Here is a 25,053-nt window from a genome sequence, read left to right as displayed (position 1 = left end):
CTGATCTTCCTCACAAAATAAATAAATAAATAAATAAATAAATAAATAAATAAATAAATAAATAAATAAATAAAATTTTTCTTATTTCATTTTTCACCTGTGGTATTAGAATAATCCTCAAATTGTATGAGATAAAATAATTTATGTGATGTATTAGTTTCCTAGGACTATCATGACAAATTACCATAAATTGAGCAGCTTAGAACAACAGAAGTTTCTTCTCCCATAGTTCTGGAAGCCAGAAGTCTGAAATCAAGCTATCGGCAGGGACTTGCTCCCTCTGAAAGCTCTAGGAGAGAACTGGTCCTTGTTTCTTCCAACTTCTAGTGGCGCCTGGCATATGGCAGCATAACTCCACTCTCCACCTCTGTCTCCATATGACCATCTTCCTTGTGTTTCTCTCTGTCCAAATCTCCCTCTCCTTTCTCTTATAAAGATACCACGTCATTGGATTTAGGCCCCAGGATGATTTCATCTTGAGATCCTTCACAGTTACATCTGCAAAGACCATATTTCCAAATAAGGTCACAGTCTGAGGTTCTGGGTAAAGATGAATTTGGGGGTGGGGGGGACACTAACCCAATACATATGATTGGGTTATTCTTTTTTCTCTTGTTCTTTCTTGTGATCTAACTACTTATTATCTATATCACTTTCTATAATCTCGCTGTCTTTCATGTAACTTCCCAAGGTTATGGTAAGAAGCTGTTTCTAAATAAAGAAATTGTCTTTTCTATGCCACAAAGAAATCAAACAGTAGGCTCTAATTAGAGTGCTCTAGCTACTCAGTCCTCCTCTGGATATGTTTTCCTTGAAAACATTGCCGTTGACAAGAGCTATGACATAAGAGTTAAGAGTAGGGTATTGGGATCAACTAGGTCCTTGTTCAAATCCAGGGCCTATTAAGTGCATGAGGCTATAAGCTTCCATAAGTATTGGCTTAAAGTATAGGCTTAAAGTGGAAGCATATACTATGAGGTTGTGTGAAAATTAAATAAGATGATCAAATAAATTTGTTAACACAATAAAAGGGACAGAGTAGGCAAACCATAAATTGTAGTCTATTGCCACATAACTCACACAATGAATATCATCCTTAGTTAGTGACACTTCACATAATGTCAATGGTTTGTGAGCTCAAGCAGGCAAAACAAACCTGAAGATGGAACTAAGTCTAATTTTCATAATCAAATATGGATTTTAAGCTTTTATGACTCACTTTGACAAGGCAGAAGGCCTGGATAAGCTGTTTATCATTGCCAACAGAATATCGAGGCTAAATCATTGACCCTCCCCCGTCTACGCTCTGTTTTATTTAATCTTATTTCATTTATTATGGCAAATAATATTGCAGTTTCATAGAAGACTGTCTTTCTGAACAAAAACTGCAGGTTTCAAAGTGTACTATGAAAGACAGCAGTATGTCATACTCCACAAAATTCACATTGAATCATGCCTTAAACATCTAAGCTTCTGTTGCTGATGTGATCAATTTTTTGTTTAATAAACCCCACAATTTAATCAGGTTCAAAATAATTTACTCTATGTTCTCTGTAACTCCCTGAAAAAATAATGATGTAATTTCTCTTGCTCTTCGAACTTAGAACTTATAAATTAAAAAAATAAATTTGTCCAGGCTAAGTTTTATAATATTAAAAATGAGTCACAGTCTCTCAGCTGTAGAAAACCGTCTCTCACTTGTAAAACATTGTAAACTGCCAAATGCATCAGCTCATCTTAGCAACTGAGAAACTTCAGACATTAAAACCAGTTTGACACCCATAGAATGGAACACTTTTAACTCCATACTCTGCAATAATAATATATCTCCTGCATTTAAATCACCAATATCACATTAAAACATGGTTCTTGCTTCCTAATATGACATACGCCTGAGAAATCTGCTCAGATTTCTCACTATCTCAGCTCAGATTTCTCACTATGAGAATGTCATTCTCCAGCACATCATTCTGCCCTTTTCATTCTGTGACAGGTGTTGTGCCTTTATTTGCTTCTAAGAAATCTCTAAAGAATGTGTTCCACAGCATAAATATAATTATTTTCAAATTCTCCCTTAGTATTAAGAGAAAATTAAATCTCATTTTAAGAAAAATATAAGTTTAGATCAACTTGATTCTTAAGTTTTTGGTAATATTTTATTTCATCTTTCTTTATTCATTCAAATAATATCTATTTGCTGAAACTCTCATTGTGGTAGTAGCTGAAAATGTATTTGACCCACTCATGTAGATATTTTTATAAGTTACTTTGTATTTTTCATTTGTGTCTGTATCACCTCTTCCAAGTTGTAAACATCTTAAGATATTTACACACACATACACATATATATAGCCCTTGGGTGAAGTTGTAAACATCTTCAAGTGTTTAAAACTTATATCTATAATTGTATATATGTTATATCTTATATATATCTTTATCTATAATATATATTATATAACTTATAGATAATTATAGATATAATATTTATTTTATACACTATATAATATATATATTCTGATTTCCCCCACATAATACCATCTATGTCAAATGTATACAACAAATAAATGTATACAACAAACGTATCTCAAGTGTATACATTTTTTTCTAATGCTACTGAAAATATTTCATAGTATTTAATAGAGTCAATAATTCTCAATCATGTGGCAAGGCTTTTCATAGAGGGAGATGATGAAAGCATTTCAAATTCAGGCATCTTTTTATTGACATTTTATGGTTATAATGCCAAGATAATTGCTTGATAGTGCTGAGGAAACTGTCAGAACAAAAATACTCTAAGGTTGTATCATCCAAAGAAATAAAGATCTGCTTTTTTAGCTTAAAGAGGTGATAGCAGTGTTATAATTAGTTGATTATTTTTAAAATATCCATAAAATAAATACAAGTGATATCTTCTCCAGGGAGAGCTAGATTAAATCTCAAGTTAGATATCTAACTGAATAAAAAGATGGTCTTTGAAAATTAGCTTTCAGGTTGCATTTAAGGACGGTGTTTTTAATTTTGTTTTTTTAATGTGGTTGTTTATTTAAATCTTCAGTCTGTAGGGGCAGATTGCCTGCTTCTGAATCTTGGACCAACTGCTTTCTATAAGTGGCCTTGAGCAAGTGATTTAATATCTCTATACATCACCTTTAAAACCAAGATAATACTAGTATCTTGCATACAGAGTTTTTTTGGATTATTAAATGAGTTAAAGCACATAAAAACCATAGAAAATTTTCCTATCCGTATAAATTACGATCCTTATTTTTATAACAACAGGAAACAGAGCCTTTCTAATGTTTTGTTGCCGAAAAACTTATGTTATTCTAAATGGTTATTTTCCGGATTTAGGCGTGGAGGGTTATTGGCAGCTCTAAACTAAATTTATATCAGATGGTAAAGTGTACTGTAGAACTTCAGGTAAATGTTGGTAATGAAATAGAGCTAGAAAATAGAGCCAGAACTCAAGTTTCTTGTAGTAGATTACAGATAGCTCAAATCCTTTGCCTCTTTTCTTATTAAGAGATAATGTTCCTTCCCCTTGAGTCTAGGCTGACATAGGTGACTTGCTTAAACAAAAGAATGTGACTGAAGTGACTTTCTTGGTCTTCTGAGGCTAGGCATAAGAAGATTTGAAGCTTCTTGGAACTCCCATGGTAAGACAGAGAAAGGAACAGAGGTCCACATGAAGAGGAACCAAAGCCCTTGGCTGACAGTCTTAGCTGATAGCCCTGGCTAAGGTCCCAGCAGAGAGTCAGCATCAGTTTGAAAGTCATGTTGAGTAGATCATCTTGCAAGTAAATCCTCAAGCTTGGTGGCCGATTCCTTAGCGATGTTACGGGAGCAAAAGTGAACCACCCAGTTGAGCCCTTCCTGCATTCCTGACCCATAAAACCACAAGGAATTAAAGTTATTGTTTTAATCTACTAGGTTGTGGAGTAATTTGTTATGCAACAGTAGCTGAATAAAATATCTCCCAATGACTTTTTTTAGGTAATTGGGTAATTTTCTTCTGTCACTGCAAAATAATAATGGGCTTGTGTTTCACAGACAATGGAAAACACTGCCCTTCCCTCTTTCTTCCTACATAGTTTCAATGCAGTCTGTCAGCTCTTTGAATTGTCCAATTTCAAGACAGCACAGGAGAATCTTGGATTGAAAATTAAATAAAAAGTTAGTACAAAAGTACATGGAAATCTTAGTCTTTTAATAAGATAGTTTTCTATTCTAACTTCCCCTTTTAACCCATGCATTCTCTCTCATAGTAGTTCTTCCTTCAGAAGACTTTTGCTCTCTTGCTCTTTGCTTGGTCCAAATAATCATCTTTGTTTAAATTTATACTTCTCACAATCATTCAAACCATGATTTGATAATTTAATTGGAACGTATGATCACCTAATTTTACTTCTACAAATTTTAAAATTAGGTTTTCTCCATTATGTCAACTCTTTTGTTTTATATTCCTTTTTACATATATAATCACTGTAGAAAATGAGGAAAGGCAAAAAAGAAAAAAATACAGATCATCTGTAATCAGTATTTTAGAAATGTAGATTACCCTTTTTATGCTTTTGATGAATAAAATTACTTTTTCTAATCTATCCATTTATCTATCTATCCATTCTTCCATCAATCCATTTATTAACTATTGTTACACCTCTAAGTCTATTCTGTTAGATATAAATATATGAGTTTATATATTTTAACAAAAAGATATTACTATATACAATCTATCTTTTATAACTTTTTATAATTTTTGACCACGTACTTATGTTAGTAGTGATTCTTTATATCTTAAAATATTTAAATGGACTTATGCTATTGCATTGTATAAGTATATTTTGTAATCAATAATCTAGTACTTTATTTTCATTATTAGATACATGCTAAAATATCTTGATAGCCAAATATTTAGATATATTTATAATTATTAATTTAGGATAATATTCTAGCGAATTTAGTTATGTCAAAATATTTAGGCTGTTTACTACTTATTTCCAAATTGTCCTCCATAAAAACTTTCCTACTTTATACTTCACAAACAGGATTATATTTTCCTAAATATTGGTGTTTAGTGAATGAAAAGAGGTACCTAATTGTTTTTATTGTTATGATTTAATATGTATTCTGTTGTTATTGTCCCTTAAAGAGTCCATAATAAAAGCTTTGAGTTTTTCCTTTACTCAAGATTGATTTATAATCTCATTCCATTATTTATAGTTTATCCCTTTGTCATTCATTGCTGATATTTACACCATTGTGCTCAACAAAATTGGCTTATATATATTCTATTTTGGAGAACGTATTGCAGTTTCCATTCTGTCCTATATACATACATACAACTTTATATATAAATGATTTCTTAACATTTAAAAAGAACATGTATTGGGGCCGGCCCGGTGGCGCAAGTGGTTAAGTGCGCGCGCTCCGCTGCGGCGGCCCGGGGTTCGCTGGTTCGGATCCCGGGCGCGCACTGACGCACTGCTTGGCAAGCCATGCTGTGGCGGCGTCCCATATAAAGTGGAGGAAGATGGGCACAGATGTTAGCCCAGGGCCGTCTTCCTCAGCAAAAAAAAAAAAAAAAAGAGGAGGATTGGCGGATGTTAGCACAGGGCTGATCTCCTCACAAAAAAAAAAAAAAAAAAAAGAACATGTATTATACCTTGTAGTATCCAATATAAAACAATTATGAATTATGTTTAGCAAATATACTATAAGCATATTAATTTCTATTTTGTTATTTTTAGTATTTACTTTAAAGTTATCAAAAATTAATCAATGTAGAAAAGTAAACAAAGAAAGTTCAAAAGCCCATGAAATTCCCAATCATCTTAATAAATAAAGTATCATTTCCATTTTGGTGACTCTCCTACAAATATTCACATAAAGATACATTTATACATTCATAATTTTAATTCATTACGAAAATAGTATTTTTTTCTAATTTTACATGAATTGAATTTTCTCATATATGTTGGTCTTATTTTTGATACATTTTCATAGTTTTTGCTTTCTACCCAAAGGTAAGGAAATTCTCACCCTAGGCAGAGAAAATGCATAGTGAGGAGAAAGCCCATTGATACAATGAATGTGGAAAGCCGTCAGCCTGTGCATTCACGTTAACTGACGTGAGAGATCTCAAAAGTCAGGGGTTCTATAATGACACCTTGTGTATCAGAGAACTCACCTTAAATACAATTCAAAAAACACATTTTGGCATATTATAACTAGACAAATACTGTCAGACTTTGACCTTTTAATATCTTTGTACAGAAATAATGGACATGGGCAGTTTTCTTGGCTGGGAGCAGTGAGACCCAATTCTGATAACAAATCAGTAAATAGGCAAGTTGCCATGAGAAATGACCTACAGAGAACACTGTTCTAAAAAGATGAGTAAATGAGATTGCAGATATAGAAATATCACTGCTGACAGGATTTGAGAATTGATATAAGAACCAGAGATGGACGATAACATATCATTGCATCAATTATTGTTATTAACTATTAAATACTATATGCCAGCCTCCACTCTGTTTTCCTCATATCTTGCTCTGTTTTCCTCCATAGTACCTATCATCTAACTGAAGCCATGAAGGCAAGGAATTTTTTTCCTTTATCTCAGAAGCTACCATAGTGTTTGACACAGACGTTCTTCAGATATATATGTTAAATGGATAAAAAATGAATAAATGACTATACATACAAGCATATTTACAGACAGAAACATACATGTGTTATAAACACAAAGTGAACAGTATTGGTGATTGGTATCAATATGGACCAAAACAAAGATCAGATTATAATCAGTCATCATCATGGGTACCCTCCCAGCATTTCTCATTAATAATACATCATGGAAATTTCTTCAGGTCACTTAATACGTATCTATGTTTGTTTTGGCTTCAAGACAGCCCATGACATGGGAGTAACACAATATTCTGAAAAAGCAAAAAATCTCTTATTGATAATCACACATTTTTTAAAAGCTATTCTCTACCATCATAGATAATACTACATTAAAAAGCTGGGTACATATATCGTTACTTACTAGAGCTCTTATTTTTATAGAGTCCAAGAATTTTAATTCCTTGTTGAATTATAGGTATAATTTACTTTAAAGGTTTACTTTTATTTTAACTGATAAATTAAGATTGATTATGCCAAAATCTGTGACAAATCACAATTTGATTAGAAATGTAAGAGTATGCATTCCTCATATTCTCATCAGGACTGGGTATTATAACTCTCTTTTAAAATATTTACCAGTCTGAGAATTAAAACAAAAGCTGATTTCTACTTAATTGGTATTTCTTTGACTAAAAGTAAGATCGAGTACTTTTCAAGTTTTATTTTAGAAATTAAGATTTGTATCTATCTCTGTGGATTATCTGTTCTATTTTTAAATTGTGTCTATTTTTCTTTTGGCTTTGTTTTTTTCTTAGCAATTAAAAAAATAACTATTATCTATCTTTCAGATGCATGGCAAATATTTTTCAAAATAATACTTTTGAAATTTTACCTTCAACTTTTTTAGGATTCTTTATATTACATGCAGTCAAGTATGTCTAAATATATAAAGTAGGGCACCAAATCTACTTTTTCAGTTTCATACCGACAGCTAGCTTCATACCGATAGCTAGCTAGTTGTAACATCACATGATGAATTGACTAAGATTACTTTTTGTGGTTGAATTGAAATACCACTTTTTTCATGTAGTAAATTCTCATTAAACTGGAATATATATATGGCCCATATATTGTTTTACTGATCTAACTGATCTATTCCAATACAATACTTTATTGTAATACATTGATAATATAGTCTCATTCCATGTAATCAAGTTCTTTTTCCATTCTTCTTTCTTATAGTGTTCTTAGCTACTCACAGCAATCAAGCTTTCATGAGTAGCTTTATGGGGTTTTATTCAATTTCCTATGCCTTTCCTCCCCCAAAATCACTACTGGATTATAATTCAAACCACATTCTAATTTATATGTTGAATTTGTGAGATTTGACAGAAAATTAAGTCATTTATACCTTATTCTTGATTTTCATACAAATAAATAAATAAAAACTTACAAACTTTATTCTGATATTTGCTGCTGGATTTATTTCTTAAACCATTTCCTTTTGCTTTACTTAGAGGATTTTTTAGCTTTCTATTTAGCTTTTCTTTCTATTCAGATGAATTTTATCAAATGTCATTTCTAAGTTTATTAATATAATGGTTTTTCTTCTTGCTTGTTGACTTAAGAAATGTGTTGATGGAGTGTGTAGATTGAATTTTGATTAGAACTGTATCTATCTTCCTGGAACAAGTTTTAAATGTTGTACATGTAACATTTTACAAAACAGTAAATTCTATTTGATAATATATTTTTAAATTATACATCTATAGAAATAAGTTAAATTTATATCTAATTTCTTTTTTCTTACAGCTTCATAACCTTTAAGAATTAAGCTTCTACGGCCTAGAATATATTAAATCATATTGGAATTATCTGTTATTTAAGGCTAGATTGCACTCCATTGCAAAGTTATCTTAGCCTGGTGTCCATGGTAGAATTTTAATAAGAGCAAAAATTGTATCTGTCTTGCTCCTTCTATATCCTTAGAGCTATGAAGAGTATCCGAAACTGGCATTCAAGAAACATTTGTTGAATAAAGAAAGAATTATTATAAACTTATTTCTATGTAAATAGAAGCTCCAGGTATAATTCTATAAGTGCTAAGATAAATATATGCCACAAAATGACTTGAGTTGGAAAGAAAATTATTATGACCTTTAAAAATATTACATCAAATTACAACTATATTAAAAACACCACAAGAAAGAAAATTTAACATTATAACTGTGAGTACTTTATAATAAAAGCAAAAGTAACTACAAAAAATATATATATAATATTTACAGTAGTTGTAGATATCCACATGTTAAAAGTTTTAGGTAGGCATTCAATAATCAGAATGAAAGTAGATATGTTATTAAAGTATAACCCAACAAATGTATAGATGAACAATTTATTTTATTTCAAGCATAAGAGAAAAAAATCTTTTAAATAAGTTTTATATTTGCTGTTATTGTAGGAATAATTACACCAAGATTTTTATAATTTTCCTATTCTTTATCAATTAAAAATTTAAAAAACTCATAAGTTAGAATTATATGTTATTGCATTTTAATGACTCTGATTGTGGAGAAGTTTTGTAAATTATGGGTTACAAAGAATGCTCAAAGAGGCATTGAGTAATATATATATTTTGAAAACAAATTCAAGTTTGAGTATTTGAGTTAGGTTTTTATATTTTGTTTATATTTTCTATTTACTAATATGCATATATGTAATAAGAAGACAGAAATATTTTATTTTAAAAATAGTTGAAATTATGAGTTGTCATTTTACAAAATAATGACAAATTATAGAAGATAAATTAATGCTTGGAAAAAATGTCATAATCTGTGATTATTTACAGAAGTGACATTTGACATTTTACATCTTTTTCCAACAGTCATCCTATTTAAAAAATAATAATGTGACTAGCCAATTATTTATTTATACAAATATGAACTCATGGATATTTATTTTATTTTGTAAGTCATATTCCATTAAAATTATTATTTCTATCAAAGTGTAATTGGAGAGTATTGTATTCAAGAAGTTATCACTCTTTTCTACAATCATTTATTTTGGAATGTAAATTTTTCCCATATTTGGCCAGAAATATTCCTGTCAAGCTAACTCTTTTGTACCTTTGTTATATAACAATTACTCTTTGAACACTTTCTCAGTTTTTGGCCAAAAAAACATTAAAGATTTATCTTGTACATTGCTTTCCTTAGCCCTGAAATCAGGCAATCCTCCAAGAAGTCCTAGTTCCTTGCATTGAAGAAAGGCATTTTGACAACAAGATCGGAGTGTTAGGTGTGCTCATTGCTACTGATACGTTATTTCCCTCTCAGTGGACATAGTTAAGAAAGATGTATATGTGTCTACACACATCTATTTTTATTTCATTCCCACATCTACCTGTCTGTATATCTATTTTAAAACTATGAGTACATATTGATACTTCTTATTCCAACCAGCATCACAGGGTTTCTTTGTCATCTCCCTACTTATTTATAACTCCTTTCTTCAACAATAAGAACTGGTTCTTATTATCCACAAGATATTTATTTATTTGTTCAAACCTAGAAGTACTTGTCCTTGAAAATGGGCCCAATTTAATTAGATCAGAATCTGGAGAAATTTATGCCATACATTATGGAAAACAACAGAGCAATGAGCTGCTAATTATGATACCATAACATAATCGGGAGCTAAAACCTGAGTGTGATACCAACAGTCATGAACAGTTTAACAGAGAGATCAGGGAAATAGACAAGGAGCACATTCCTCAAACTACTGTTATCCAAGGTTATCATGCTGAAGGCTACACTCTATCAAGGGCAACATCAGAAGTCACAAACTATGAAAGATGTAGACTTTACTGAAATAGTGCAGCCAAATCAGCAAACAACAATACACCCCAGCATTGAGGGGGAAACAGTATCCAGAGTTGCTACAAAATATTATCTAGAACACTACTTTTCAACAAAGAGTTCATAAGACATGCAAAGATATAGGAAAATGCGACTGTTACAGTTATTTTTACTCAACATTGTACTATTGATTAGTACTAATTAGTACTGAGTACTAATTAATACTAATTAGGGCAATTAGACAAATAAAAGAAATCAAAGACACCCAAATTGGAAAGAAGTAAAACTATCTCTATTTGTTGATAACATGATCTTATATGAAGTATATATTAAGGAATCAGTTAAAAAAATACAATACTAGAATCAATAAATGAGTTCAACAAGGTTTCAGAGTATAAAATCAATAAAGAAAAATCAACCAGTAATTAAATATCTAAAAATGAAATTAAGAAAACAATTCCATTTACAATGGCATCAAAAAGAATAAAATACTCAGGAATAAATTTAACAAAAGAAATGTAAAACTTGTATTCTGAAAACTCTAAAACATTTGTTGAAATAAATTAAGAACAATATAAATAAATGGAAAAACATCTATGCTCATGGATCAGAAGACTTAGCATTGTAAAGATAGCAACACTCCCTAAACTGATTTGCAAATGCAACACAATGCTTATCAAAATTACAGATGAAATTTTTTTTTACAGAAATTGAAAAGCTGATTCTAAAACTCATATGAAAATTTAAGTCACCCAGAATAAACAAAGTAATCTTGAAAAAAAGGAACAAAGTTGAAGGAATTATACTTTCAAATTTCAAAACATTAGAAAGCTGCAAGGAATCAAGACAGTGTGGTACTTACATAAGGATAGACATATAGATCAATGAAATAGAATCTAGAAATAAACCCATACATTTATGGCCAATTGATTTTTGACCAGGGTGCCAAGGCAATTCAATGTGTAAAAAAATAGTCTTTTCAAGAAATGGTGCTGGAACAACTGTATATCCACATGTAAAACAACAAAATTGAACTCTGTCCTTATAGCATACATAAAAATTAACTCCAAATGGGTTAAAGACCTAAATGTATAATATAAAACTCGTAGAAAAAAATATAGGTGTTAAATTTCGTGTTCTTGGGATAAGCAATGGTTTCTTAGATATGACATCAAATGCACAAGTGACCAAAAAAATAGATAAATTAGACTTAATCAAAATTAAAAATTTCTATGTTGCATAGGACACCATCAAGAAAGTAAAAAGAGGCAAGTGACATCACCAAGATGGCTACATAGGTCATTCCTGACTTTGCTTCCCCTCACAAGAAGAACAACTAACAACTACTCATGGACGAGATATCATTGAGAGAATCCTAGAACACAGCGGTGAGGCTGAAGCCTCCTCCTCTACCACAGAGATTAAGACAGTCCTAATTAGAAGGGTAAGAGGAGTGACTACATGCTGACTGCATTGCTCCTCTCCCAGGCCAGTGCAGCACCATGCTGAGAGGTCTCCTTTGAGCCTACAGTTCCTTCAGTGGGAAATGAGAGCCCTGGTGGACATCCAGCTTCCCCAGTGTTATGGGTCACTTATCATTCACCCTCACTCCATTCCAACCCCAGGGAGACTGCAGGAGAATCAGTGGGGCGTGACCAATGGTAATCTCGTTGTGACAGAGAAGGGGGGTGGGGCTTGCAACAACCAGCACTCAGATCTTGGCAGACCGAGGTCTTACCTGCACTGCCCAAATACTAGTCCCAACCAGCAGCTTTGCTTATCTGCAGAACCAATTCATGATGCGATCTTACCACTGAACTCAGCAGTGTGGGGGTCTGCCTGATTAGGGTCCTCAAACAAAGAGCCTTTCCAGATCTGGAACCTGGTTTGTCATTTGCCCAGATGGGGAGCTAAGTCATAGCCCTGTCCACTGAAGCTCCCAGCCCCACACAACCAGAAAATCTAATCAGAACACCTGGAAAGCTGTGTAACCTGGCAATGCTCAAGCAGAGAGACTGGCAGGTAGAGTTGATAGCCCACAGAACAAAGACAGCGACCCTGTTGAGCCGGGAAACTTGGAGCACAGGTCAGCGTAAGTCAAGACCACTAAGAAAGAACCTTGCTGGACTTGTAGCTGGTTCTTCCACTGCACCTGTGCAAGGAAACTAACATGTAGCCTTACTCATTGATGAATACAGCCTTCAGATAGCCCAACAGGAAACCTAATCAGAGCACACCGGAAGCTGCATAGCCCATCCAACAGCCCTACTTACAGTGACAATTGAACAGAGAGCACAATCCATCCCTTTTTCTGTCTGCAGAACTAAACCAGTGGCCTCATCTGGCCAAGAAATTCAGTGCAGTCTTGTCTGATTCAGGTCCCCAAACAATAAACTAGACAGATCCTAAGCCATGTTCTGCTGCACCACCAGGTCAGGGAAGATAATTCATAGCCCTATCTGCTGCTGAGTATAGTACCCAGCTCTAACCATCTAGTAAGCCTGACCAGAGAACCCAGGCAACCATGGAGCCCATCATACAGCCTTGCTTGGGCAGAGAACCAAGAAAGCAGTCCTATCCAACTTTTCTCAGCCAGTGGAAACTCCTGCCAAAACCTAAAAACTCAAGCAGTGACCTCACCCAAATATAGACCCTGACAGAAAGCCCCACCTGCCAAAGATGTTACCAGCAGACACATCCAGAAACCCAAAATGAGCTGACTGGTTAAGAACTGTCTCTATCAAAGCAAACCTGTAAAGTCTAGAAGAGGAGATCACTTACTCAAATGCACAGATACCAACATGAGGAATCAAGGATCATGAAAAATCAGGTAAACATGACACCACCAAAAGAAACTAATAAAGCTCCAATAACCGACCCTATGGAAATGGAGATCTATGAACTGTCAGACAAAGAATTCAGAATAATCCTCTTAAAGAAGTTTAGTGAACTACAAGAACATACAGACAACTAAACAAAATTAGAAAAACAATGCATGAGCAAAATGAGAAGTTCAACACACAAATAGAAACCATAAAAATAAAAAAAAATAGCAGAAATCATAGAGATGAAAAATACAGTGATTGAACTGAAACATTTAATAGAGAGCTTCAAAAGCAGACTTCACAATGAAGAAGAAAGAATCAATGACCTAGAAGATAAGACTTTTGAAATTATTCAGTCAGAGAAACAAAAAGAAAAGAGAATGAAAAAGAGTGAAGAAAGCCTATGAGACTACTGGAACACAATGAAAAGAAACAATTTCCACATTATGGAAATTCCAGACAAAGAGAAAGGGACAAAAGTATATTGAAAGAAAAAGTGGCTGAAAACTTCCCAAACCTGGGGAGAGAAATGGACTTCCAGATCCATGAGGCCCAAATGATCCCAAATAGGTTGAATTCAAATAGGGCTACATTGAGACACATTATAATCAAATTGTCAAAAGTCAGAGACAAAGAATTTTTGAAAGCAGCAAAAGAGAAGAGACAAATTACATACAAATGGACACCCATAAGACCATTGGCAGATTGGTCAACAGAAAATTTTCAGGCCAGTAGAAAATGGGATAATATATACAAAATACTGAAAGGAAAAAAACTGTCAACCAGGAATTCTATACACAGCAAAGGTATCCTTCAGAAATGAAGGAGAGATAAAGACTTTCCCAAACAAACAAAATCTGAGGGAGTTCATTACCACAAGACCTGCCTTACAAGATATGATAAAGGGAGTTTTTTGACTGGAAGTAAAATGATGCTAATTAACATCTTAAAAATATAAGAAGTTAGCATAAAACTCACTGTTAAAGGTAAATATATAGTCAAAGTGCGATTTTATAATATGGTAATGGTGGTGCATAATTTACTTATAACTCTAGTTTAAAAGTTAAAAAACAAACATGGTAAAAATAACCATAACTACAATAATCTGTTATTAGTTACACAATAATTACACAAAAGAACATGACAAAGAAGTCAAAGTATACTGATACCAAAAGACATCAAAACACAAGAAAAGACAACAAGATGAGAAACAAGAAAAAATGGATATACAAAACAGCCAGAAAACAATTAACAAAATGGCAATAGTAAGTCCTTATCTATAAATAATCACTTTAAACATAAATAGATTAAATTCTTCAATTAAAAGACATAGAATGGCTGAATAGATAAAAAACCAAGATCCAACAATATGCAGCCTACAAGACACTCACTTTAGCCTTAAAGACGTGTGTAGACTGAGAGTGAGAAATGGAAAAAGATATTTCAAACAAATAGTAGCCAAAAAACAGCAGACGTAGCTATACTTATATCAGACAAAATTGACTTTAAACTAAAATGGTAAAAAGAGAGAAACAAGGTGATTATATAATAATAAAGGGGTCATTTGATGAAGAAGATATAACAATTGTGAATATTTATGCTCCCAACACTCAAGTACCTAAATATATAAAGCAAATACTAACAGAGCTAAAAGGAGAAACAAACAGCAATACAATAATAGTTGGGTACTTTAATACCCTATTCTCAACAATGGAAAGATAATCTAGATGGAGAATCAAAAAGGAAACAGTGGATTTGAACACCAATATAGACAAAATGGACCTAACAGATACACACAGAACATTTTATCCAACTACAGCATAATACACATTCTTCTCAAGGGCACATGGAACATTTTCTAGGATAGACCATATGTTAGGCCACAAAACAAATCTTAGAAAATTCAAGAAGATTGAAATCATACCAAGTGTCTTCTCCGACCACAATGGTATGCAACTTGAAATCAATAACAGGAGAAAAAAATGGAACATTTAGGAATACATGGAAACTGAACAGAACTCTCCTGAACAACCAATGGATCAAAGAAGAAATTAAAGAGGATATACAAAAGCATTTTGAGACAAACAACAAAGTAAAAACAACATATCAAAACTTATGGAAGGCAGCAAAAACAGTTCTAAGAGGGAAGTTAATAGCAATAAACATCTATATTAAGAAATAAGAAAGATCTCAAATAAACAAGCTAATTCCATGCCTTAAAGAACTAGAAGAAGAACAATAAAATCTTCCCAACGTTGGCAGACAAAAAGGAAATAATAAAGATTAGAGCAGAAATAAATGAAATAGAGAACAGGAAAATAATAGAAAAGATTAACAAAGCTATGAGTTGGTTTTTTGAAAAGATAAACAAAATTAGCAACCTTTAGCTAGACTAACCAAAGAAAAATGAGAGAGGACCCAAATCAACAAATACTAAATTAAAAAGGAAACATTACAACTGATACTACAGAAATTCAAAGAATCAATAAGAGACTACTATGAAAAACAATGGACCAATGAACTAGACAACCTGGAAGAAATTGAAAAACTCTTAGAAGCATACAACCTAACACTAAATCAGGAAGAAATAGAAAATCTGAACAGACCAATTATTACTAAGGAGATTGAATCAGTATTCAGAAATCTCTGAATGAAGAAAAGCCCAGGACCAGATAACTTCACTGGTGAATTTTACCAAACATTTAGAGAAGAATTAACACCAATCCATCTCAAACTCTTTCAAAGAATCAAAGAAGAGGAAATACTCCTAGATTCATTTTATGAGGCCAATGATACCATGATACCAAAGCCAGAAAAGGCACCACAAGAAAAGAAAACTACAGACCAATATTCCTGATAAACCCCTGATGAATAGAGATGCAAAAAATTCTCAGTAAAATACTAGCAAACTGAATTCAGCAGCACATTAAAAGAATCATTCACCATGATCAAGTGGGATTTATTCCTGGGATGCAAGGATGGTTCAATATATGCAAATTAATCAGTGTGATACAACACATTAATAGAATGAAAGAAAAAAATCATATGATCTTCTCAATAGACAGAGAAAAAGCATTTGATAAAATTCAACATCTGTTCATGATAAAAACTCTTAAATTAGATATAGAAGGAACATACCCACCATAATAAAAGCCATATGCTAACGAGCCAACAGCTAACATCTTACTCAATGGTGAGCTAACATCATACTCAATGGTGAAATGTTGAAAGCTTTCACTCTAAGATCAGGAACAAGACAAGGGTGCTCACTCTCACCACTACTGTTCAACATAGTACTGAAAGTCCTAGCCAGAGCAATTAGACAAAAAAAAAAAAAAAAAAAGAAATAAAAGGCATCAGAATTAGAAAGGAAGAAGTAAAATTGTCTCTATTTGCAGATATCATAATTTTATATGTAGAAAATCCTAAAGGCTCCACCAAAAAACTGTCAGATCTTATAAAAAAATTCAGTAAATTTGCAGGATACAAAATTAACATACAAAAATCAGTGTGATTCTAACACACAAAAATCAGTGTGCTTCTATAACAAAAAGTTATCTGGAAAAAAATAAGTAAATGATCCATTTTACAGTAGCATCAAAAACAATAAAATACGTAGGAATAAATTTAACCAAGGAGATGAAATATCACTACTAAATATGAAAATTATAAAACATTGTAGAAAGAAATCAAAGAAGACACAAATAATGGAAACATATCCCATGTTCATGGATTGGAGGAAATAATATTGTTAAAATGTCCCTACTACCCAAAGCCATCTATAGATTCAATGCAATTCCTATCACAATTGCAGGGGAATTTTTTACAGAAATAGAAGAACAATCCTAAAATTTATATGGAACCAGAAAAGAATAGTCAAAGCAATCTTGAGAAAAAGCTAGAGGCATCATGCTTTCTGATTTCAACTATATTACAAAGCTATAGTAATCAAAACATATGGTGCTGGCATAAAAACAAACAAATAGACCAATGGAACAGAATTGAGAGCCCAGAAATAAACCCATGCATATAAGATCAACTAATATTTCACAAGGGAGCCAAGAATCTCAAGGGAGAAAAAACAGTCTCTTCAGTAAATGGTGCTGGGGAAATTGGATATTCACGTGTGAGAGAATGAAACTAGAACCCTATCTTACACTTTTTCACAAAAATTAACTTGAAATGAATTAAAGACTGAATTGTAAGACTTGAAACTATGAAAATCCTAGAAGAAAATATAGGAAAAAAGCTCTTTGACACTGGTCTTAGCAATGGCTTTTTGGATCTGATTCCTAAAACACAAGCAACAAAATAAAAAATAAACTAGTGGGACTACATCAAAGTAAAAAGCTTCTGCACAGCAAAAGAAATGATCAAAAAATGAAAAAACAACCTACGGAATGGGAAAAAAATATTTGCAAACCATATATCTGATAAAGGATTAATATCCAAAATATTTAAAGAACTCAATAGCAAAAAATCCAAATAATCCAACTAAAAAATGGGCAAAGGACCTGAATAGACATTTTTCCAAAGAAGATAAACTAACAGCCAACAGGTACATAAAAAGATGCTCAACATCACTAATTATTAGGGAAACGCAAATCAAACTCACAATGCGATAACACCTTATGTTTGTTAGAATGGCTAACATCAAAAAGAGATAAATGCTGGCAAGAATGTGGAGAAAAGGGAACCCTTGTGCACTGTTGGTGGGGTAGTAAATTGACACAGCCACTATGGAAAACAGTTTGGAGGGTCCTCCAATGAATAAAAATGGAGCTACCATATGATGTAGAAATTCCACTTCTGGGAATACATACAAAAGAAATGAAAATACTATGTCAAAGTGATATCTGCACCCCCATCTTCATAGCAGCATTATTTACAATAGTCAAGACATAGAAACAACCTAAGTGTCCATCAATGGATAAAGAAGTTGTGGTACACATATATACAATGGAATATTAGCCACAAAAGAAGAGGTAATCCTGTCATTTGTGACAATGTTCATGGACCTTGAGGGCGTTATACTAAGTGAAGTAATCAGACAGAGAAAGACATATACTTTATGATCTCACTTATATGTGGAATTTAAAAACAAACAAACAAAAAGCCCAACTCATAGAAAAAGAGATCAGATTTGTGATTACCAAACACAGAGGTTACAAGAAAGGGGAACTGGATCAAGGTGGTCAAAAGGTACAAACTTTTAGTTATAAGATAAATAAGTACTAAGGATGTGTGTATAATATGATGACTATAGTTAACACTGCTGTGTGGTGCATAGGAAAGTTGTTAAGAGAGTAAATCCTAGGATTTGTCAACACAAGACAAAAAAACATTGTTTTCTTTTTTTTTATACATATGAGATGATGATGTTAACTAAACTTATTGTGGTAATCATTTAATGATATATATAATTCAAAATATTATGCTATATACCTTAAACTTATACAGTGCTGTATGTCAATTATATCTCAATGAAACTGGAAATAAAACAAAAAATAACCAAAATAAGTCAAAAAGCAATCCACTGAATGAGAGAAAACACTGGCAAATCATCTATCTAATAAGGTACTTGTATACAGGATATATAAAGACCATGTACAATTCAATAATAACAAGACAACCCCATTAAAAATGGATAAAGAATCTTAGACCTTTCTCAAAAAAGATATACAAATGGTTAATAAACCCATAAAAAGATGCTCAACATCATTAATCATCATAGAAATGCAAATCAAAACCAAAATAAAATACCACTTCTCATCCAGTAGGACAGTTGTAATCAAAAAGATAGTCAATCACAGGTATTGGCAAGGATGTAGAGAAATCAGAACCCTGATACACAGTTAGTGGGAATGTAAAATGGTGCAACTGCTTTGGAAATCACTATTATAGTCTGAGACTTTAACACACCTCTATCAGTAATTGACAGTAATTAGCAGAAAACCAATAAGGTTATAGTTGACCTGAACAGCACTATCAATGAAGTGAATGTAACTGATATTTACAGATTCCTTCAAAAACAGCAGAGTACACATTCTTATCAAGCTCACATGGGTCATTCAAAGATAGACCACATTCTGGGCCATAAAATTTACCTCCACCAATTTAAAGAATAAAAATCTTACAAAGAATGCTCTCAAACTATAATGGAATTAAACTAGAAATCTATTACATGAAGATAGCTAGAAAAATTACAAATATTTGGAGATTAAATGACACAGTTTTAAGTAACACATGCGACAAAGAAGAAATCTCAAGAGAAATTTAAAAAACTATTTGACCTAAATGAAAATGAAAACACAACTTGCCAAAATTTGTTGGACGCAGCAAAAATAGTGTTTAGAGGGAAATTTATAGCATTGAATGTGTACATTAGAAAAGAAAAAAGGTCTAAAAAATCAATAATCTAAGCTTCCATCTTAGGAAATTAGAGAAATAGAGCAAATTGAATCCAGTGTAAGCAGGAAAAAAAAAATTAGAACAGAAATCAGTGAAACTGAAAACAGAAAATCCATTTTAAAAATCAACAAAACCAAAAGAGGTGGAAAGAGGATTTTAAAAGTAAATCTCTCTTTATAAAAAGCTTGCTTGGATAAGTTCACATCCAATAAATTGTTTAATGTATGCGTATAAATGCGCACACAATTTGTCTAGCAATTTAGGAAATCAACAGAAGTCAACATACTGTGACATGCATAATCACGAGATGTTTTTAATGGTAAACTAGGCAATACTGTCTTGAGAACCAACAGAATTGTTTTCTATGGAATTGTGCCTAACTCTTACAACCTCAGATTTTAGTGAAGGATACTATAATAAATAATTTAATGAATCCTGATATAGTGTTTGTTGTTAGTGGTGTTTAGAAGACATTGACCATTACATCATTCAAGTGTCCCCTGTCTTATGCTCCACAGAAGACAGATTTTCTGTAAGTTAGTGCAATCAGAATTTTACTTCTCCTATGAATATGTATATTATCAACAATGAGATTAACATGATTGGTCCTGTTTTTTCTTTGCTTTGGCCCCAGGAAGCTTAAAAGTAAATATCTGTTTCAATGTTAGTAAAGTATAGGACTACTGACCTGCATATCTCATTGGTAATTTTTTAAACTTTTACTTTTATTTCAATTTTGTCATCCTCATTGTATTTAATATTTATGTATTAAATATATGTGTGTATATAAGCAAGATATAAAATGTATATTGAATATATATTAATCTAAGCCTTATTTATTTATAAGGATGAGGAAGAGTTTAATAAATGATATTAGTATCCTCTATTTGACGGACTTTTAAATACTAAAATTTTTTGTAGATGGTTAACTTAATAAGAATAATTTTATGGCAGTCCAAGTCACAGCATCAATACCATATATAGTATTTTAATACAATATAAACTTCCTTAACTCAATAATTTTTAATGATGTCAATTAAATTTTAAATTTCTAGCAAGTTACAGTTGCTGCCAAATCCACATTGAAGATTAAAATGTCATTAAGGTGTTAACAATGTATCAAACATTAACTACTATTTAAAATAAAGTTCAAGGACTATTGTTCAATAAGTAATGTGTCAAACAAGGGTATAATTGTTTACAAGAAATCATAACATTGTGATGTTTTCCATGCCAACACAAATATAGAACCCTAAATTAAACTTAAATATTTATACAAATAATTTTATATTGATCAAGAAAATCTATAAAATATGCTTAAGCCATTGATTTATAAAGTCCTTAATTTACAACCTAGGCCATATTTTATGTGATAATATTATCAATGTTTGGTCTGAGCTGAAAAATAGGCTCCATTCTTCCTAATGGTTTGCACAGTAAGTGATTTATAATGTCCTTTACTTTTCCCAGTATCAATAAATTAAAATATGTAATTTTCTATGAAATTATCAACCATATGTTTTAACATACAGCTTTAAAAATAAAGCCAAACTATGGGAGTAGGTAGCACAGATTTAACATTCACATTTACGAGATTTGGGGGAAAGTAAGATTAGAAGCAATCAGGAAAGTAACAGAGTTCTTTTTTGGTAAAGAATTCTGGAATTTATACCATCAAATATTAGCAACTAATGTTATGAAGGACTCAGTTCTACTTTCCACAGGAAAGGATGGTGGTATTAGCCTATGGAAATGCAGCCTAAGATGGCAATAGGCAGACCTTGAATGTACACGGTCATCAAGGCATAGTAAAAGTGTAATTGCACTTATTTCCAAAAAAGAATTGTTCCAAATATTTACTTTGAAAAAAAACCCATTTCCTTTCAAGGGAATACAACATAGGCCTTTTTGCTTCTCTCATGATAATCTGTATTATAAAATTATAGGGGGCTAAGAAGAAGAAAATTTAAACAAGGAATAGTCTATGTATTATAAATCGGGAATTTTCAACATTTAAACTGCTCCTATATTAACTATTTGATTAAGCCTGTGAGATTTATTGCCAAGGATTTTCTTTTTCACAAGTAATCTAAACAATGTATTAGAAATTCCCCTAAGATATTAAAAGAGTGCTTAAGAAAAAATTCCAAGAATCAGATGAAATTTTAAGGTTGATTATAACTTTAAAAAAGGATATATTTTAATAAAATTACAAAATTTGAAGATTTAAACTCTGAGAGGTTGACCTGGAGAAAAAGATAATACACCATTTTTGGCAACCCTACAATCCAGTCAGATTTCTCTAAGAGATTATTCACAATTTATAGGACAAAGTATTTACCAGGATTTTTTTCAGATAGTTGAAGATAAAAGTGCTTTGACTTCAAGATAGTATCAATCCACATTAGGGCACATCTTCAACAAGACATACAACACTCTAGGCTGATGTTTCGTGCCGCTACACCCCCTAAAGGCCATTCACCACAGAGAAGTTGGTATGCTGAGCAGAACATGCAGCTTCATCTTTTTATCAACCCGAGGAACAGAGTATTAGATTTGTGCTATATTGCAACCCAAAGTCAGTACCACATCTTATCAGGTTCATTATTGAACATCAGCAAAAGATAAGGGGAAAAAACTCTCAGGCAACCAATTTGTCTTAAATTTGAATAAAACGAGAAACAGATAAACAGAGATAGCCCAAGGCCTAGCAAACAATTTAGTGACAGAGATAGGTGTAGAACATAGATTTTCTGACTCCTAGGTGAGTGCCTTTACTACATCTTCATGTTGCCTAAGAGTGTAGAACATTGAAAACCGGCTGGATAGACAAGATGGCTGAATTTTAAAAATCTAATTTTCTTTTTTTATATTAATGTGTTCCAGAAAATAAAACATTGAATATTTCTACAGGCCACCTTATGTTTTTTCACTATTTACACTATTTTTCACTATTCACTTTCTATTATGTGCATTAAAAAAATATACAAATATATGTATATGTAAGAAAATATTTTAAATAATAAAATGATCCTGCTCTCCCTCTTGGCCCCATATTCCATCCCTCAGAAGTAACCACAGTTAACAATTCCTTCCAATTTCTTTAAGAGAGTTTTCAGAATATACAAGCATTTTTTTTTGATCCACAACTTAGGTAAACTCTTAATTCATTTGACATATTGCATTAACTTTATTATGGGCATCTCCCTATGTCCCTATCTATACTTTTATATTCTTCTTTCTATTGCATGATTATATTCCACTGTATGAGTACATCATAGTTAATTAACAGGCCCTGATTAGTGGCCATTAGATTGTAGATCAGTTGAGAATGTCTTTAGCAGCAAAACAGAACTCCCAAGTATAGTATTTAAACAAAAAGAGGGTTTTTTTTCCTATAACAAAAATTCTCCAGGTGAACATTTGGCAGCTTTGCTTTAGTAGCTCCATGATGTCCGTGCTGGTGCCTAGAATTCTTTTAGCTTTTGCCCTTGTACATATAAAATGTCTTCCCCAGATTGTTGTCATGTCTAGATTCAAAGAAGAATCCATCAGAATTGTCTGTCCCTTTCATCAGGAAAGTGAGAACTTTTCCCAAATCTTCCTTAACAAATTTCTGCTTATACTTCATTTCCAGAAAGATAGGAAATGGCCACTAGTGGCAAGGGAGGTTGGCTAAGGAAGTCATGAATTCAATTAAATGAGTAAGGAGTTTGAATTTTTTATTGTTAGTCAAATAATGATGTATTCCATTTTTTATAAACATTTCCACAATGAAAATCTTTGTAAGTATAACTTTGAGTCTTTGTGTGAAGATAGCTGTGTGACAAATTCCTTATAATGAAACAGAAAAATAGAAAAAAAAATGGTAGTGAGAACATATGAAATAGAAAGAAGGAAAGAGAAGAAACAAAGAAGAGGAGAGAGAGAGAAGAAGAGAGGAGAGAAGGGAATGGGAGGAGAGAGAAATGGAAGGGAAGATAAATTAAAAGACTGGAGGAAAATAGCTGAGGTTGGCATACAATAGAGGTAGTATAACCTATCTAGTTATTTCATCCATGTATTTACTTTCAGGAGTAAGCTATCCACTGCCACATAGTCACCATCTGCTAAGCTGTTCCTTCCTGATTATTACTTCTGTATCCACCCTGTTGTAGGAGCAATGTATGGTATTCAATAAATACGAATTAAAATAGTAGTGAAATATCATTTTACACCAATCAGGATGGCAAAACTTAAAAACCAAAAAATCTATCACTGCTGGTAAACAAATGGGGAAAATGATACACTCCGATCCTGTTGGTCAAAATAAGTGTTCTCGAAAAGTACTCTGACAATATATTTTAAATAAATAGATGACTGCTAGATAGATAGATACATACATACATGCATAGATGCCCTTCACACGTTCCTGGGGATCTATCTCTTAAAAATAAATTATCATGAAATAATATTTTAACTAGGATGTTTTTTAAGTTATTCTTAATAATGGCAAAAATGGCAATAAAGTATATTTCTACTTAATGTAGATGGTCCATAAAGTACAGCACATTCACATTATGGAATGTTATGCATCTATTAAAACTAGAGAAGATTGTTACAAGAAGAAAACTGGAAAATTTGAACATACGTGGAGATAAACAACATTCTACTGAACGAACAATGGGTCAAAGAAGAAATCAAAAGAGAAATAAAAAAAATGTCTTGAGACAAAGAAAAATGCAATTACAACATACCAAAACTTATGGGATTCAGCAAAAACAATTTTAAGAGGGAATTTCATAGTGATAAATGCCTACATTAAGAAACAAGAAAGAGCTCAATTAAACAACCCAACTTTACACCACAAGGAACTAGAAAAAGAAAAGCAAATAGAGCCCAAAATTAGTAGAAGAAAGGAAATACAAAGATCAGAGTAGAAGTAAATGAAATAGAAACATTTTAGATGGTAGAAAAGATCAATGAAACTAACAGCTGGTTTTTTTGAAATGATAAACATAATAGACAAACCTTTAGCTAGACTCACAAAGAAAAAAAGAGAGAAGACAAATAAAATCAGAAATAAAAGAGGAAATGTTAATTGATACCACAGAAAAACAAAGGATTGTAAGAGACTACTATGAACAATTATAGTCAACAAATTGGACAACAAAGAAGAAATGAATACATCCCTAGAACATACAACTTACCAAATTGAATCATGAAGAAATAGAAAATCTGAACAGGCTAATAGTAAGTAAGAACATTGAATCAAAATCCTCTCTCTCTTTTTGAGAGTAATCAAAAACCTGTCAATGAAAACAGTCCAGGACCAAACGGCTTCACTGGCA

Source organism: Diceros bicornis, chromosome 11 (genome assembly GCF_020826845.1).
Source record: "Diceros bicornis minor isolate mBicDic1 chromosome 11, mDicBic1.mat.cur, whole genome shotgun sequence".
NCBI classification, from domain to species: Eukaryota; Metazoa; Chordata; class Mammalia; order Perissodactyla; family Rhinocerotidae; genus Diceros; species Diceros bicornis.
This window is presented reverse-complemented; position numbering follows the sequence as displayed.